The following is a 15,789-nucleotide window of genomic DNA, read 5'->3' as shown; positions in this document are numbered from 1 at the left end:
CAGACAACAAAGTGATCCTTTAAGAGCTCCGTTTTTCATTTTGAGGTACGGAACCCTAAAAAAGAAAGTGATGCACATCTAATGAATAAATGTGTAGGCCAGTCTTCACACTAAAATATTTAAACCCCTTTAATTTAAAAACTGTCATAGCCTAGTGGTTAGAACGTCCGCCTCCTAATCGAAGGTCGGGGGTTCGATCCTGGAATCACGCACTACTAACTTTTCAGTTATGTGCGTTTTAAGCAATTTAATATTGTATATCAAATCTTTGAAAAGAGCAACCGCCGAGTTTCTTGTTGAAGACTACGGCCTAAACTTCTCTTGAATTTAAACCACTTACTAGGTTTTGATCTGAGAAAGAAATTTGACATTAATTGACAAAATTGAGAGACCTAAGCTTGTATAAGAACACAGAAGTGTCATAATTCGTGTTCACTTTGCCTAACGTCTCTCGGAGAGCAGAGAGAGATTTAAACTGTTTCTTATAATCATTGGCCATATTTCAAATGCGAAAGTGTGTTTGTTGGTTTAATATTCAATCACGCTGCAACGGAGCAACCAGTCGACGTGGTTTTTTGCATGGATACATTTAAAGACCTTGAGAGTGACATCTCTCTCCGCATCGTATTCTTTATTGCTGAGGGTTGTGACCTCTTTCCATTATTCCTACATCTAATGGTAGGTTTTCTTGGGATGCGATGAGTTCAAAGAGCCTACGGAACTCGACTAGAAAAACGAGATTTTGACTCTTAGGTTTAACGGTTATGAATTAGTTATTATTATCAGTGATAAAATTGATTAGGGCTGCCAGGTAAAATGACATTTATCTCGGAAAATCAAAGAGTTTCCACGAGATTTTTTCCAAGTTTTCGCTACTAAGTACATATATTATGAAGAGGAAAGGTTTGTTTGTTTGTTATCGATAAACTCTGAAACTACTGAACTACTTGCACTAAAGACATAATCATCAACATCAACCGACAGACGTCCACAGTGAACATAGGTCTTTAATAGGGTCTTCCACATGCTACGGGTTTGCGCCGCCTGAATCTTTGCGCTTGCGCTTGACGACAATCATGCTTTAAAGAAAGCAATGATGAGGTCCAAGTTGGAGCACGCTTACCTGGAAGATGCCTATTCACTCTTGGCTTGCAGGTATCTATGGTATATATGGCAGGAAACACGGCCGCAGAAATAGCGTTCCAACCTTTAGGCTCTCCCCATTGCCCGCAGCATGAATCTGAGCTTCCTTATGGTGGTTATATTATGTACATATAATATCTCATAAGAAATCTCTAACACACAATCCAGCTAAGTAGGTCCAATTTCAAAAAAAGCTAGCTAGCCGACAAATCTAACTCAGTTAGGCAGCCTTCGGGAACCTTCGAGATGTCTCTCGTCCAAAATTCCTCAATGCTTGAAGACCAGTCTTTGAATAGTGCATGATGTCAGTGATGAAAAATGGATCCGAAATATAGGTCTTTTTTTGTACACAGGAAATGCCTGACGCATACCCCTCCGTCATGTGGGACTTACACCAAACTTGCACTACTACGAAATCCATTTCGGAACACGGCGCCCGAAACGAGGCGCGCTATCTCCTAAAAAACATAGGTATAATACCTATTTAGAACACTTACTATCTGTCATCATAATCTATGACAACCTCCGAGTATTTACCTGGTAAAACCGTAACTTTCGAATAAATTTTAGTATATAAGCAGGCTTCATTTAGAAATGAAAAAATCCCTATTTTATTTTTCAACGATTATAAACACAACTTTCATTCAAAAATAATAAGCTTAAATTCATTTTAAATAATATTTTGCGAGGAAATGACGCGCACAGTCCTTCCGCCATGACAGTCCAGTGGACACTGAATTCCATAGAGCGCCTGCTAGAAAATAAATAGCACAGGAAGTTTTTTGGTTAGTTTTAGATTATTTAAGAAACGAAAAACATTTAGTATAAAACTAACAGTTAAAATTGATTGCTAAACCTAAACATATCATTTTCTGGAGGTTGGCTTCAAAGTATCAAGATGTTAAAGAAAACTTTTACAGAACAAGTTGCGAACAGCAATGTTTTCAACTTGGTTTTTTTTTTTATTGGGATAATGTATACTAAATAAAAAGAGGCCCTTATAATCTTCACAAACTGAAGTTTTTAATTGCATGTATTTAATAGCTGTTAATGCTTTAGAAAAATAAACAATTTACTTCAAAGTACAGCATTTTTGCGATTTGTCAAATAGCAATTACCTTAATGTAAGTTCTATTAATAAGTGGAAAGCTTGTTGAAAATCAGATTCCTTGTAATTCATAGAAACCTTTTTTTCAACGTTTATCAACTCAGACGACTTTTGGTCACTAAAAAGACAAACACGCGCTTAATTGACTTTAATTTAAACGTTCATATTAACGTGGAGGTAATTAAAGCTACGAACACATGTATACAATGTAACGTATACAGATGACGTAATTTAGTCGTCGTATCAAGGAGACGTTACAACAACTCCACCTGCGAAGTTGGAAGTAATTTCTGTAAGCAATTAATCCTACTAGCGCGCTGTCACGAAGTAATCAGTAAAAATGGCGTTAGGAGCGGCTTTAGATTGATTTGATAGATTACCCCGTCCAAATGATAAGACGATGACCATCAGTTCCTCCTAACTCCACTCATCGTCAACCGATAGAGGTCCATATAGGTATCAGAATAAGCACTTCCTGACCCTGCGACTCTTTGCGACTTGTTTGATGTCCTCGTCCAGCAAGTGTTGGGTCGGTCTTGGATTTGACTCGCTCGCTCCAGCAATGCGCGGGGCTGCAATTGCTTGTATAATATGGAATATTATTATAAGTATAACAGTTGAAAAGAGAAACCGTCGAGTTTCTTGCTGGTTCTTCTCGGTAGGAACGTCATTCCGAACCAATGGTAAATTATATTGACGATTCAAAGCACTTATTAAAGTTTATTTAGCCAATTATTCAGCATCGTAAAAGTTGAGTGGAAAACTAAGCCCAAAGCTAATGGAGAGATTAATATTGAGTTTTATAGCAAAGATATAGATTTTAACAGGACAACCGCGCTCCGTGCGAAATGTTAGTAGGTACTAGGTGGTCAGATCTGGTTTAAATAATAAACCAGTCTTTATTTGATTTGGTTCACGGACATAGCTGATTTGGTTATTCGTTCACGGCTATCTAGATTCGATATAGGTTGTATAGAGCATAACACTCAAGTCAAGTATTTTATTAAGGAAAATGTACAAACACTAGTTAATTTTATTCAGCAAGTGTACCTAGCAACCAAGGTACAGATTAAGAGTATGTTTAGGTATTTGAGTATTGAACATATTGACTTATTTTTCTCTAACATTCATTTTAAGTTTTAACGCAAGAGGAAAGAGTTCTCGTATAAAGTCGATCAGTCAGTCAGTCAGTCATTCATTCAGTCAGTGTGTCAGTCAGTCTAAAGATATTTGACGTGCACAGACTTGCAGAATTGAAAGCACAAGTGATTGCGCGAGTAAGCGGCCATTCTTTATCTCCTTGCTCATATACGCGCTCTTTCCGATTCACGCGTGAAAGAGTAGTAAAGGCAGCTAATAGCACAAGGCGGCACAAGTCCGGTGAGATCGATGACGCATTGCACTCAATAGCTCACCCGTTACACGTGCTGTTTATATTAGAAGGCCGACGCGGGCGCCGTACCTGATATAAAAACTTGCTGCAATAAAAAAATCCGATATTTACTTATCGCTTATACTACTCGTGCCTTACGTTGCAATAATACTTAGTTACTTTTTGTATTTATTTTTTAACTTACCTCTTTTTCTTAGTCGTTATTCCCATTGCTAAGTAGTTACCTAAGTCGTGACGATTACCTACTAATAACATGATGGATAAGGGTTATCACGGGGCAATGCGTTGGGCGAACCTTTACCATACTACTCGCCGTAAAGTCATCATCATCATCGTGTTCGTAGTCTACCCATCGCCGGCTCACTACTGAGTCTCCTCTCAGAAAGAGTAGGGTTTAGCTTTAAGCCATAGGCCGCCACCGCTGCTGGTCCAGTGCGGATTGACAAACTTCACACAAGACTTGAACGCTTCAAACAAGCCTCAATAGCTCAACGGTTATAGGAACGGACTGAAATCCGAAAGGTCGGAAGTTCAAACCCCACCCGTTGCACTATTGTCGTACCCACTCCTACCACAAGCTTAACGCTTAGTTGGAAGGCAAAGGGGAATGTTAGTCATGATTAAAATGACTAATATTCTTTTAAAAAAAAAAAACAACAAAGTTAGTTTTTCTTCACCTTAGCGAGTTGTTTTATAAGTTAATTTCTTAAAAAGCAAAAGAGTAATAAAGTACCTATCATTTATTTTGACCTAGGCTTTAACGTGATCTACGAGTTACAATGGAAAAGACGTAAGTATATTAGGCTGACTTCGAACCTCCAAAGATGGTTACCACTTACCAGTAGGTCACGACTTACGAAAGCGCCAAAGCCGATACCGAAGCGGTATCATCACCATTACTTCAATAGTGGGAGCAATTTGTGTAATTACGTACAACTGTACCTACTCTGTAGTCTGTGCCCTGTCACGATAGCTATCAGCCGTAATGGTATTTCTGCGATGTATAATCCTGATGAAAGTTGAAGCACACACAATGCGCATCGGAGGAACTGTAAGAAAAGAAATGAAGCATGTTGCAGCCGCGTTTCGGCAGTCACGCGTCGCAGTTTGAAGTGCTTCAAGCGGTTTCTTGTAAATTGTAATACACATCCTTAGATGAATCTATGTACATATCGTGCACCCCTACGCGCGCGTTCAGTGTATCATCCTATCAAGCGTTATGATTCGTGTGTAATAGACTGGTTTACATCACAAAGACGATTCAGTAGTCGATTTTGAGATAGGTAGGTATCTGACTGAAAACAAATCGTTGAATTTGCGCACTCTCCTATAATATTACGAGTACCTTCATACTTCATTAGCTGCCGACTGAACTATCGGCCAACCCAAAGTTTACTACATGCGGGGGCTCTTAATAAAGCATAAACATTCAACAAGTTAGCGAAGTTAGCTATAAGACAAACTTTGTGTTTAGTAGGGTTTACACTCCCCAGTCCACACTTTTTCTCCGACTTAGTTAAGAATGAGTGTGGGTAACAGCTTTTATGATTTGGCGCCGCTCTTGATTCAACGGTTCTTCGCAACTTTATGTCAAGTGTAAAGTATTTTGATATGGCGAACGCCATGCTACCTGTACGCGCTTCCACCTGTGATGAATAAGCAATCTATTTCTACGTCGTATTCCTCAATACTGAGGATGGAGGCTTTTCCATTAATCACATAATAGTACCTACCTTATGTAACATTATGTATTCTTGGGATAATAATGCGGTGGGCTCCCAGATCCTTCCGCATACGACTTGACGCATAAGCAGTATTGATTATACTTACTTACTACGTATATGGGTAATCTCGTGGCGTTCTACTTTACTCGGCAGAGCGTGTGAATTGTGGACTTGAAGTAGAACGGCCGACCGCGGGAAGCACGCATTAACGGCGGTGGCACGCCACGCGCAGTTTATCCTGCCGCGCTTAATATGAACCCGCCTAAACAGAAACAATATCAGTATCTACTTACTAATACAACTTGAGACATGAAACACGAGGCGATCCCAAGAGAGGTAGATAATATTATTATATAAAACTAGTTAGTATATTGTAAGGGAATTACATCAAATACTTACCTACACGAAAAATATAAGTACTTACGGCCTTATGTAACTAAAACACTGCATTGCCTGGAACTGTTCACCCATTTTGTCACAAAAAATGGGTCAAATGCGAGTGGGACTTGCATACGAAGGGTTTCGTACCATCGTAGAAGAAATAACACTTTTTTTTTGAATTTCATGGCGACCATTTTGAAATTCTTATTATTTGTTGTTATAGCGACAATAGAAATATATATTTTGTCAACTATCTATCTTCTCGATTCACGAGATACAGCCCGCTGACAGACAGACGGGCGGACAGCGAAGTGTTAGTATGTAATACGGTCCCGTTGGCACCATTCTGGTACGGAACCCGAAAAAGAGTTCCGGGCCAAGTAACTTACGTAACTAAAAGCTTGCAGTCTCTGCTTGGAACTGTCTCCTTGTTAGGTATCGATCGCGGTGCCAAATGTACATTTAGTTTCAGCTCGTAAAGTGTCGTAGACGTTTTAGACGAGCATGATTCATTTCCGAGTTTTCCGATACATAATTATTTTTAATGTAACGCTTTCATTTATTTCATCATCATTATCATCGTCATCAGCCTGTGGGCATCCACTGTTGGACATAGCCCTTCCCTATAGAGATTCATTTATTTCAATACATTGCAATCGTAGCACAGTTCACAGGCCTCATTTACACGAGAGCTTTTTGACGTCCGTTAAAAACGCGTCCAAAATACAAATAGAACAATTAATGCATTCCCAGGTATCTGTTCACACGTAAAAAAAAAGGTTCCGACGAATTGAGAACCTCCTCCTTTTTTTGAAGTCGGTTAAAAAGCGTTGACGTGTGAACATAACTTTTGAATAGGTAGGTACATTATTTTGATTCATGTGGACGCTTTTTTAACGGACGTTAGAAAAGCTCTCGTTTAAATGAGACTTTAGGGAATTTGTAACAAAACGTCGAGGCCGGCGTCAAATGTTACCTACAGGATATGAAACGAGAATTTTTCTTTGATTTCATGTAATCCGTATCCTAATATTTGCCACATTATCGTCTATTCAGGTCAAATCGAAAGTTCACTATCTGGAACACGGATTTGCTTGGCTTCACGGCTAGGGTGGTAACTAGCCACGGCCAAAGCATCCTATCAGAGGAACAAAAATAGGTTTTTTTTCAACCGTGGCTCTCTCGCAATCACCTCTAATAAATAAACTAAAACTCTCACTATTGACTAGAATGCACCATCGCAGTAAGAATACCATAATTAACCCAATTCCAACACTTGCCGCTATCATAACCACAGCTTCCGCGTTAGTTCCCAGGACATACAATAATATTGAATCTTTGAATGAATTAGAATGTGTATATCATAATTCTAAACTTTTAATTCAAAATTAAGTTTATCTCTAAGGAACAGATGTCGCACCTAACATCTAAATGTAAAACCAAATTGGTGGGTCGATGTGTCTAGACTTTGAAATTGCTTAACTATTGTTCGTTAACAAGAGACCGGAGAGACCGAATTTCTTAAAATCCCAAACTTGGTAAGTAGGTAAGTACTTAGTGTATTGTTTAATAATTCATTGAAGCCTTTAAAACTTTTATGGGGTGTTAATTCAGCGCTCCCTTTTAAAAAAAAATATTAGCCAAGTTTATCATACTGACTAATATTCCCCTTTCCTCTCCAACTAAGCGTAAAGCTTGTGCTAGGAGTAGGTACGACAATAGTGGAACGGATGGGGTTTGAAACGACGGCCTTCGGATTTCAGTCCGCTCCTTTAACCGTTGAGTTATCGAGGCTCTTTATCCCAAAATCGTGTAAGTAACATTTAAATAATACGTAGGCTCAAATATTGTCACAACTACTTATACGCAAATTGTTGGTCCCAACAAACAAAATCACGTGCTGATGATGCTAAGTAGGAAGTAAAATTATCGGACAATCATTGGACCTACTAGATAACTAGACCTATGACCTACTAGGTGCTTACTTAATTTTACCTTATGTAACATTATGTAAATAAATGTCAGCAACTACTCACTATTTCTGGAAGCGCGGTTTGCTGTATTTCCATTCAAATGCACTCAACTGTCGGCCGAGGTAAATTGCTTTCATTCCCGTGCTATAGGTACCTTCTACCTACCTATTATAGCTTCCGACTCTCCTTTTAATGCGCGACTTCATTGTTATTAGGTACCGTGATAGCCTAGTGGTTAGAATGACCGCTTCTATTCGGGAGGTCGAAGATTCGATTCCGGGCACGCACTTCTCGGAGGCACGCACCGCTAATTTTTCGGAGTGCGTTTCAAGAAAATAAAAAGTGAAGGAACACATCGTGAGGAAACCTGCATGCCTAAGAGTTCTCCATGATGTTCTCAAAGGTGTGTGAACTGTACCAATCCTCACTTGGCCAGTATATGGACTATACTCTCAGTATAACCTTTGTCATACTGAGAGGAACCCCGTGCTCTGTAGTGAGCCGGCGATGGGTTGATCGTGATGACTTGTAGTGATGAATTGTGCGGTTTGTAGAATTTCCATTCAAATGCACTCAGCTGTCCGCCGAGGTAAATTGCTTCCATTCTCGTGCTATCTATAGCTTCCGGCTCTCCTTTTATTGCGCGACTTTACTGTTATTACCTTCGGATTTACGCAGCGCAGAGGAGTAACGACACAATACGGTTGGGCTATATTGAAATAATAAAAGTTGTCGGATTTCACCCCTAATCCCACTTAATTGATATTTACTATTCTTTAAGAGGGCAGCTGCAAGATTGGAGAGATCTTTGAAATTTCGAGTATAGTACCCTATCTTTTTTATGACAAGACAAGACATCGACCTTATGTAAATAATAAAACAAATAATATAAGGATTTTTACCTTATGAAACTCTGAGTGCCCCTCCTGCGCGACACCCACTAAACTCGTCCCAAAGGGAATAAATAGCTCGCATCATGCTGTGAGGTATGGCAGCTTGCATACTGTAGTTAGTAACCGTAGACTGCGTAAAAAAAGTATTCCAATCAAAGAAATAAATTTTCAAATAACATTTTGAACTAACAAAAAAAAATTCGCGCTCGTGACGCTCGCAATATGCTCGCTACCTCGTAAAATGTTTGCCCACTCGATATACCTATCTGTATTGAGCTCCAAACTTATGTAGGTGATCTAGATCTTTCAGCTGCTATTGAATTTAAGACTCCTCCAATCTATGACCGAATTGAGGAATTATTTTATCAATGACAGGTCAGCGCTTGATTATGACAACACATTGAATGGTGGTGGAAACAATAGGTAGGTACTATCTCGCAGCTTTTGCAACGCTTGGTCGTTAAAAATGCCGAGAGAAAGTATTGTCGCACTGATTGCGCTTGGATGCTGATGGTAAAATGAATGTATAGTGAACTAGAGGATGCCCGCGACTTCATCCGCGTGGATTTAGGTTTTTGAAGATCCCGTGGGAACTGTTTGATTTTCCGGGATAAATAGTTGCCTATATCGATTACAGAGATGCAAGCTAGGAACTAAATTTCATACAAAACAATTAGGTGGATGGGTCTTTAGGAATCCCGCGGGAACTCTTTGATTTTCCGGGATAAAAAGTAGCTTATGTCCGTCCTCGGAATATAAGCTAATCCTGTACCAAATTTCGTCAGAATCGGTTACACCGTTGGGCCGTGAAAAGGTGGCAGACAGACAGACAGACAGACACACTTCCGCATTTATAATATTAGTATGGATGACAGTAATTCTTTAGAGATCCATATTATAACAGAAGATAACTCTTTTGCGTTTTAAAAAGCATTGTGCATTGGTTCGGAAATCGGAACGCTTAATCGCTAAACATCGTCAAATTAGAAACTAATTACAACATAGACTTATTATATTACTTCGTAAATTACAATTTCCAAGTTAACCTTCTCTCCGGTACTAGTTGTTTATCTGGAAATTTCCGGCTGCGATACTTATAATACATTGACGTTGTTTTGTTAAGATATTGAATATTCAGGATACGTATGGGTTGTTTGAACAAAGACAACAAAGAATCGACTTGATTCTAAGCACGCCCGGAACACGTACAATCTTTGGCATCCTTTACGCCTTCAGAATTTTGTTTTACCGATCCGCTACCTATATGATTTGCACGTGAATACATTATTTGTAAATCGAATATTGAATATTGTGTATCATGGTTTTTGGGGTTTTTTTTTCTCTCTCGTCTGGCTTTACGAAGATTAGCCAATGTCAAGTTTGTAGTTATTTGTAACACGTTAGTTAAACTTAATACAAGTGTAGACCCCGTCTGTGCCGGCGCTCGCCGTCAGGCAGACCACGCCCGCCAGCTAACACCAACACAGACGAAGTCCGGTTTTTGGGTTGGTGATCAAGTACAAAATTATTCATGTGGATCTAATAAAGTTCCAAAAATATCGGGATTATTAACTACTTGCGAATCTCTGCACTGGCCACTGAGACGTTCCTTTTGAATTTCTCTTTCGAAAAGCGTTTCCTTTTGAAAGGGAGACCGTTTCCTTTATCGATTCCCTAATGAACCGGAAAACTGCGAAACTCCTTTCAAAATCGATCTAAAATCGGGAAAGGCAAAGTTCTCCCTTTTGAAAGAGAACGAAGGAACGTGAGGAAATTGTGTCAAATCTTATGGCACTGTTAAATTTAAGCGCAAAAAAAATCGAAGTTTCAAGAAGAAGGATGTAGAAAATATGAAAACCCTAAATGTTGCTTCAAAAGTAGGTTAAATGGAACCGAGTTTACAAATTCTGTAAACATAGACGTGCTAAGGTGGTTCATAATTAGCAAAGCTGTTATTGTTTGTTTACAACGTTAACCATTATGTGGTCATTTTATTTCGGTGCCCGTATCGTTTATTATTCACGTTTTCAGCAAACCGGCCTTGTGGGCATAATTAATTTGCTTTTCCGTTTCAAATGAACATCTCTATTCTCCTGAATATAATAGAATGAAGAGCACAAACATTATAATTTATTTATGTAAGTACCTAATTACCAAATTTTTGTTGCTTATATAATTGCTTATATATTTAAATAAAAACGGAACAAATTAATTATTTCACGCTTGAATCATGTATGACGTCAAAGCTCAAGACTGATAGTTGATACTACTAACACCAGTTTGGAAATCAGAATCTACTTAAATCCATAAAAACTCAGCAGTTCTCTCTTTTCAAAATCAAAAATGTTACAGTACCGTGTATTGCAACATTTCAAAATCATTGAAATTACAATTATTGCTAGCTCAACTCTCAATCGAAGAACGTCCATTTCTGAACATTTTTTAATAAAAATTTCCATTCTTTGTGTATTCTGGTAATTTGGATTATAATAATTAGCAGTGAATTCTACAAAATAAGTTTTTCGCATTTATAATATTAGTAAGTACTAAGTATTGTGTCCAGCGACTCCATTCGACTCTCATAAAGTTACTTGTATTAAAAATTCGTACACGTGTATGTTCTCAGATGAAATGGTTTGATCCGCGAATCGTTACCATCGCGACGCCATCGCGCCTCGTGTGTTCAGGCTGTAACATCCTTCACTAATGGAATTTAATATTCGCTGGAGTTTGAAACTCTAAATGATACCTATAAGTACATGACGTTATGTAAATGTGAAAGGGAGTTTGTTTGTTCGTCCCACTTCCACACTCTATGTGTTTAATGAACTGAAATTCATGATATTTGCTTTCATCATTGGAAATGTTAAAGGTCTTATAAAGATTAGTCTAGAACATAGAAGTACCATATAGGTTTCTTGGCAGACAGACAGACAGACAACAAAGTGATCCTATAAGGGTTCCGTTTTTTCCTTTTGAACCCTAAAAAAAACTATATTAAAATCGATTCATTAGTTTAGGAGCTACGATGCCACAGACAGATACACAGATACACACGTCAAACTTATAACACCCCTCTTTTTGGGTCGGGGGTTAAAAAGAGTGGGAGTGTCTATTTCTAATCTAGGAGATAATAGGTATGTAGTTAGTTGCTATGTAGAGGATAATGTCCGAAAAATTTTCAGAATTATCCTGGTGTGAGCCTGTAAGTTTTATCGGAAGTCGCGAGCAAAAGTTAGTCATTAATAAGATAGAAAGTTTTGATAGTTTAAGCTTTTAAATCTGATATCATATTCAGGGTATATTGATAGTTTAAGCTTTTATAACCACACTTTTACGATGTCGTAAAACTGTTGTATAATTCATCAATTCATCATCTTTTAGGATGAAGACGGATCTCATCATCGGACAACAGTTAAGTCATATAAATATATTTGTGAATGCAGTTTTCTTAGGCATCATTATCGATATTTATATTAATCGATAGACATTCACTGTTGAACAGATCTCTTGTAGGAACTTCCAAACACCACGGTCTTGCGCCGTCTGAAGCAAGCGACTACTCTAACTACGAAATGTTTTTAACTCACTTACACAAATTGTTAATTTTTTTTGAGAAAATCTGTATTTGGTCATATCTCTGTAATTAGCCTTTAAGAAACTTATTGTAATATTTCGCTGTAGATTTTCCTGTAGTAAATAAAATATCTATCGCTATCTAACGGCAGTTCGCAGTTAGCAGTCAGGTATTGTCTTGTTGCGTTGCGTTAGTTAGATACTAGTAATGAAGTTAGCGAGTGCTAGTAAAAGTTACGAATGAAGGTAGATCATTTATCGTAATATCAAACAATACTTCAAGGGTGTTCGCGATCGAGTAACGAGGCTTTCTTCACACAACAATTAGATTGAGCACTTTGATAACTTTGTACAGTAACAACTTAGCTCTAACTTCTCGTTTGATGGATGGCTCGAGATTACGTTATAAAATTCCTAGTGATGAATTGGAAAACTTTCTTAGAAAATTTCTTCGACGTAATCAGTACTTATACCCACTTACATTTAATATTTTTTTCAGAAAAATATGTTCAAAGCTTTATAATTATGTATAAATAAATGGGATGGACGACGCGACGGAAAAAAAAACCCCGGTCAAGTGAGAGTCCCACTCGCTCACGAAGGGTTTCGTACTATCGTACAAAATAAATACTTTTTTGATTTGCATGGCGCCCATTTTGAAATTCGCCATTTAGATTTTCTATTATTTTTTGAAAAGCGGCAACAGAAATACACACTCTGTGAATAGGTATTTCAACTCTACCTATTACGGTTCATGAGATAGGTACACTGTACAGTCTGTGTACAGACAGACGGACGGACAGCGAAGTCTTAGGAATAGGGTCTCGTTAGAACTTTTCGGATACGGAACCCTGAAAAGAAGCTTTAAATTCGTTATTAGCTTCCCTTTAGCGTACAGAGTGAGTGGAGCGTTATAATTGTGTTATACTCAAATCCATTCAGTCCATTATTCCATTATCCGTAGTTAAGAGTAATTCTGTGACGAGACGGAGCTAAACTTTATTAAGTAGGTACAAAGTTACTGAGAACCTATTTTCTATGACCTATCTATTTTCCATTAACTTATTAGCATGTACCTATAAATATATTTTTTATAGTAAGTTTATTTTTAATAATAATATGTACATACATATTAATCTGATAAATAAGTATCACTTTTATGAACCTAAAAGTTTTTAGTCAAGCTTCCTATTTAATATCTTTAGGTACCTATGTCATAGAACTTTTATGTTAAAATCGCCAAATAGCTGTGATGTTTACATTCTTATTTTTAGCACTACTCCGACATACCGATATATCTTTGTATGCTATGACAAAAATTAAAAACAAAGTTGGAGACATGACGCTAATAATAATTCTGCCGGAAGTGGAAAATTTCATTTTCCCGCCATCTAGCGACCGTGCACTACACAAAAACAAAACCAAGAACACGGTAAAGCGCTTTCCGTAGAACCATTCGGTCACATTTTTCCCCGCAACGGTTTTCAGTGCCACCTACAGATGTCGCACCAAGTTATTTTGTGAGCTCTCAGACATACAAATAATTAATTTTAATTAAGTTTTAGGTTAAACTTTTCGGAGTTATGTGCATTTTAACAAATTAAATATCAACAACAAACATCATGGTTGATGATGATAATGAATTCCTTAATCTTTTAGTGTTATATTTTATACTGATATTTTGTGCGCATAACGGCATTGAAAACCTTACATGAAAGAACTTAGGAAGGTACCTAATAGGCGCGGAGCACCTTCATAATTACACATCTATCCACCTAGCTGTAGACTCTATCAATGGAAATTACTACTAACTACTTATCAGCTGTTGTTGTTGAAAGTTTACTTAATTAATAAGCAATGCTGAGGTATTGAAGTTCGTAACTTTTGTAGTAAGTAAGATTTTGTCAAGAGAAAGGAAGACATACATGCCATTTCAAAGGAATTTCTTTTCCAGGTGTAGTGACGGCTTTAAGCTGGCTTCGTCGGGCTCGGGCAGCCCGGCGCCGCCGCCGGTGCAGTGGCGGGTGCGGAGGAAACCAGGTAATTATACTAAATACTTACCTACTTTGAACTACTTAATTTATATAGGGTGTAACCAGAACGCTAGCAAAAACTTAGCGTTATTATTATACTACCTACCTTAACACAATCTAAAGACAATAAGAAAAAATTTCCTCATCTTATAGTTTTAGTGATTTAGTATTCACTAGTTGTTAATCTTAAGCACTTTACTAGTAACAAACATTTTAATACTGAAATGGAGGAACCAAACCATGTTGCATGCTCACTGACCCATCCCTAAGTGCATAAGCAGAGTGCTTGAGATTTTCTCTCTCAATTTATGTAAACTATAAATACTTTAAAAAAAATTGTAAACTAATTTTCGCACGATTTAAGCAGAGATTTGTTTTTTGCTTTGAATCAACACAAAAATTACTGTCATTTTGTTTCCAGGGTAGGTTTAAGAGTCCATTTCAGTTGAAGCACCAGTGTCGGGGAATGTATAGGTATTAGTTAGAGATCGTCGAACTAGAAAAGGTTGTAGAACCTTGTAGGCCTTCATTAAGGCTACTACTCACGACACTGCGGTAGAGCCGATGAAAAAGTGGGGAGGATCCCAAATTTCCTCTTAAACATGTCGTGTGTAGGGTCATTCTAAGTCGGATCCTAGATCGGCTATCATGTGTAGGGTCCACCCTAGATTGCTCCAATCTAGCTGCCTCCTAAATCGGTCCTGTCGCAGTATCGTGAGTAGAATGCTTTATGCGCGATGCCGAAAGGTCATCACGGCCCAAATAGCCTTGCGATTACAACAATAATTAGTGTGTAGGTAGAGGCTTCTAAATTTTCTTCATGTCACGACAACGAAACATTAGATTAAGCAAACTATTTGATATGAATAGCAATTTCCTCATAAAGACCATCCTCAATTCCTTCAATACAATACACCCACATTGCATGTTGCTTGGTCATGTTATCAAAGGGGAAATTGACACGTCATTTCCAAACACGCAGACTGTAGGCACAGAGTAGCTGTAGGTACTGTAAATAGGTAGTGCCATAGAGTCAGACCATGGAGTAGCAGAATTTATTCATCTTTCTTGAGTGATAAAGACGATTCTTATAAAGACGATATCTTATAGCCTGGCACTATTAAACTTAACTATTTATTTATAACTGTAGTCTGTAAATAGGTAGTGTCATAGAGTTACATCATGGAGTACCAGATTTATTCATGTTGACTTCTAATTATTATAAAGACGTAGGCTTGATTAAACATATCTGTTTCTAAATATTTAAGGCCCTCTTGCACAATGACAGTCATATGGATTTTGTAACATAACACTTTGTAAATGGATTCACAACACTTTTTGTAGGACTTTGCTAGTTTGCTACTCTAATAAATAAAAAAATTTTCAAAAGAAAAATAAAACCGACTTCAAAAACCAAAAACACTAAAAAGTAGAAAATAATTTTTGTTTAGCTACACATGTAATGTACCTAGGTATGAAGTCGAGCGAGCATATTAAAACAAAATTAGAAATCCAAGAGTGAAGCTCGCCCGACTTCATACCTAGGTACATTACATGTGTAGCTA

General features: G+C 37.7%; 1 protein-coding gene across 7 annotated transcripts in view; it reads left to right on the top strand.

Annotated features, from left to right (window-relative positions):
• LOC123873604 (dual 3',5'-cyclic-AMP and -GMP phosphodiesterase 11) overlaps positions 1 to 15,789 on the top strand; it is a 231,339-nt gene that overhangs the window by 27,621 nt on the left and 187,929 nt on the right. For all 7 annotated transcript variants that reach the window (XM_045918498.1, XM_045918497.1, XM_045918495.1 and 4 more), the window contains exon 2: positions 14,146 to 14,231. The gene's annotated coding sequence lies outside the window, so the exon portion shown is untranslated. The remainder of the gene's footprint in view (positions 1 to 14,145; positions 14,232 to 15,789) is intronic.

The sequence above is a fragment of the Maniola jurtina genome, chromosome 17 (assembly GCF_905333055.1).
Source record: "Maniola jurtina chromosome 17, ilManJurt1.1, whole genome shotgun sequence".
NCBI classification, from domain to species: domain Eukaryota; kingdom Metazoa; phylum Arthropoda; class Insecta; order Lepidoptera; family Nymphalidae; genus Maniola; species Maniola jurtina.
The sequence above is the reverse complement of the archived record's forward strand: the minus strand, read 5'-3'. Positions and strand labels throughout refer to the sequence as shown.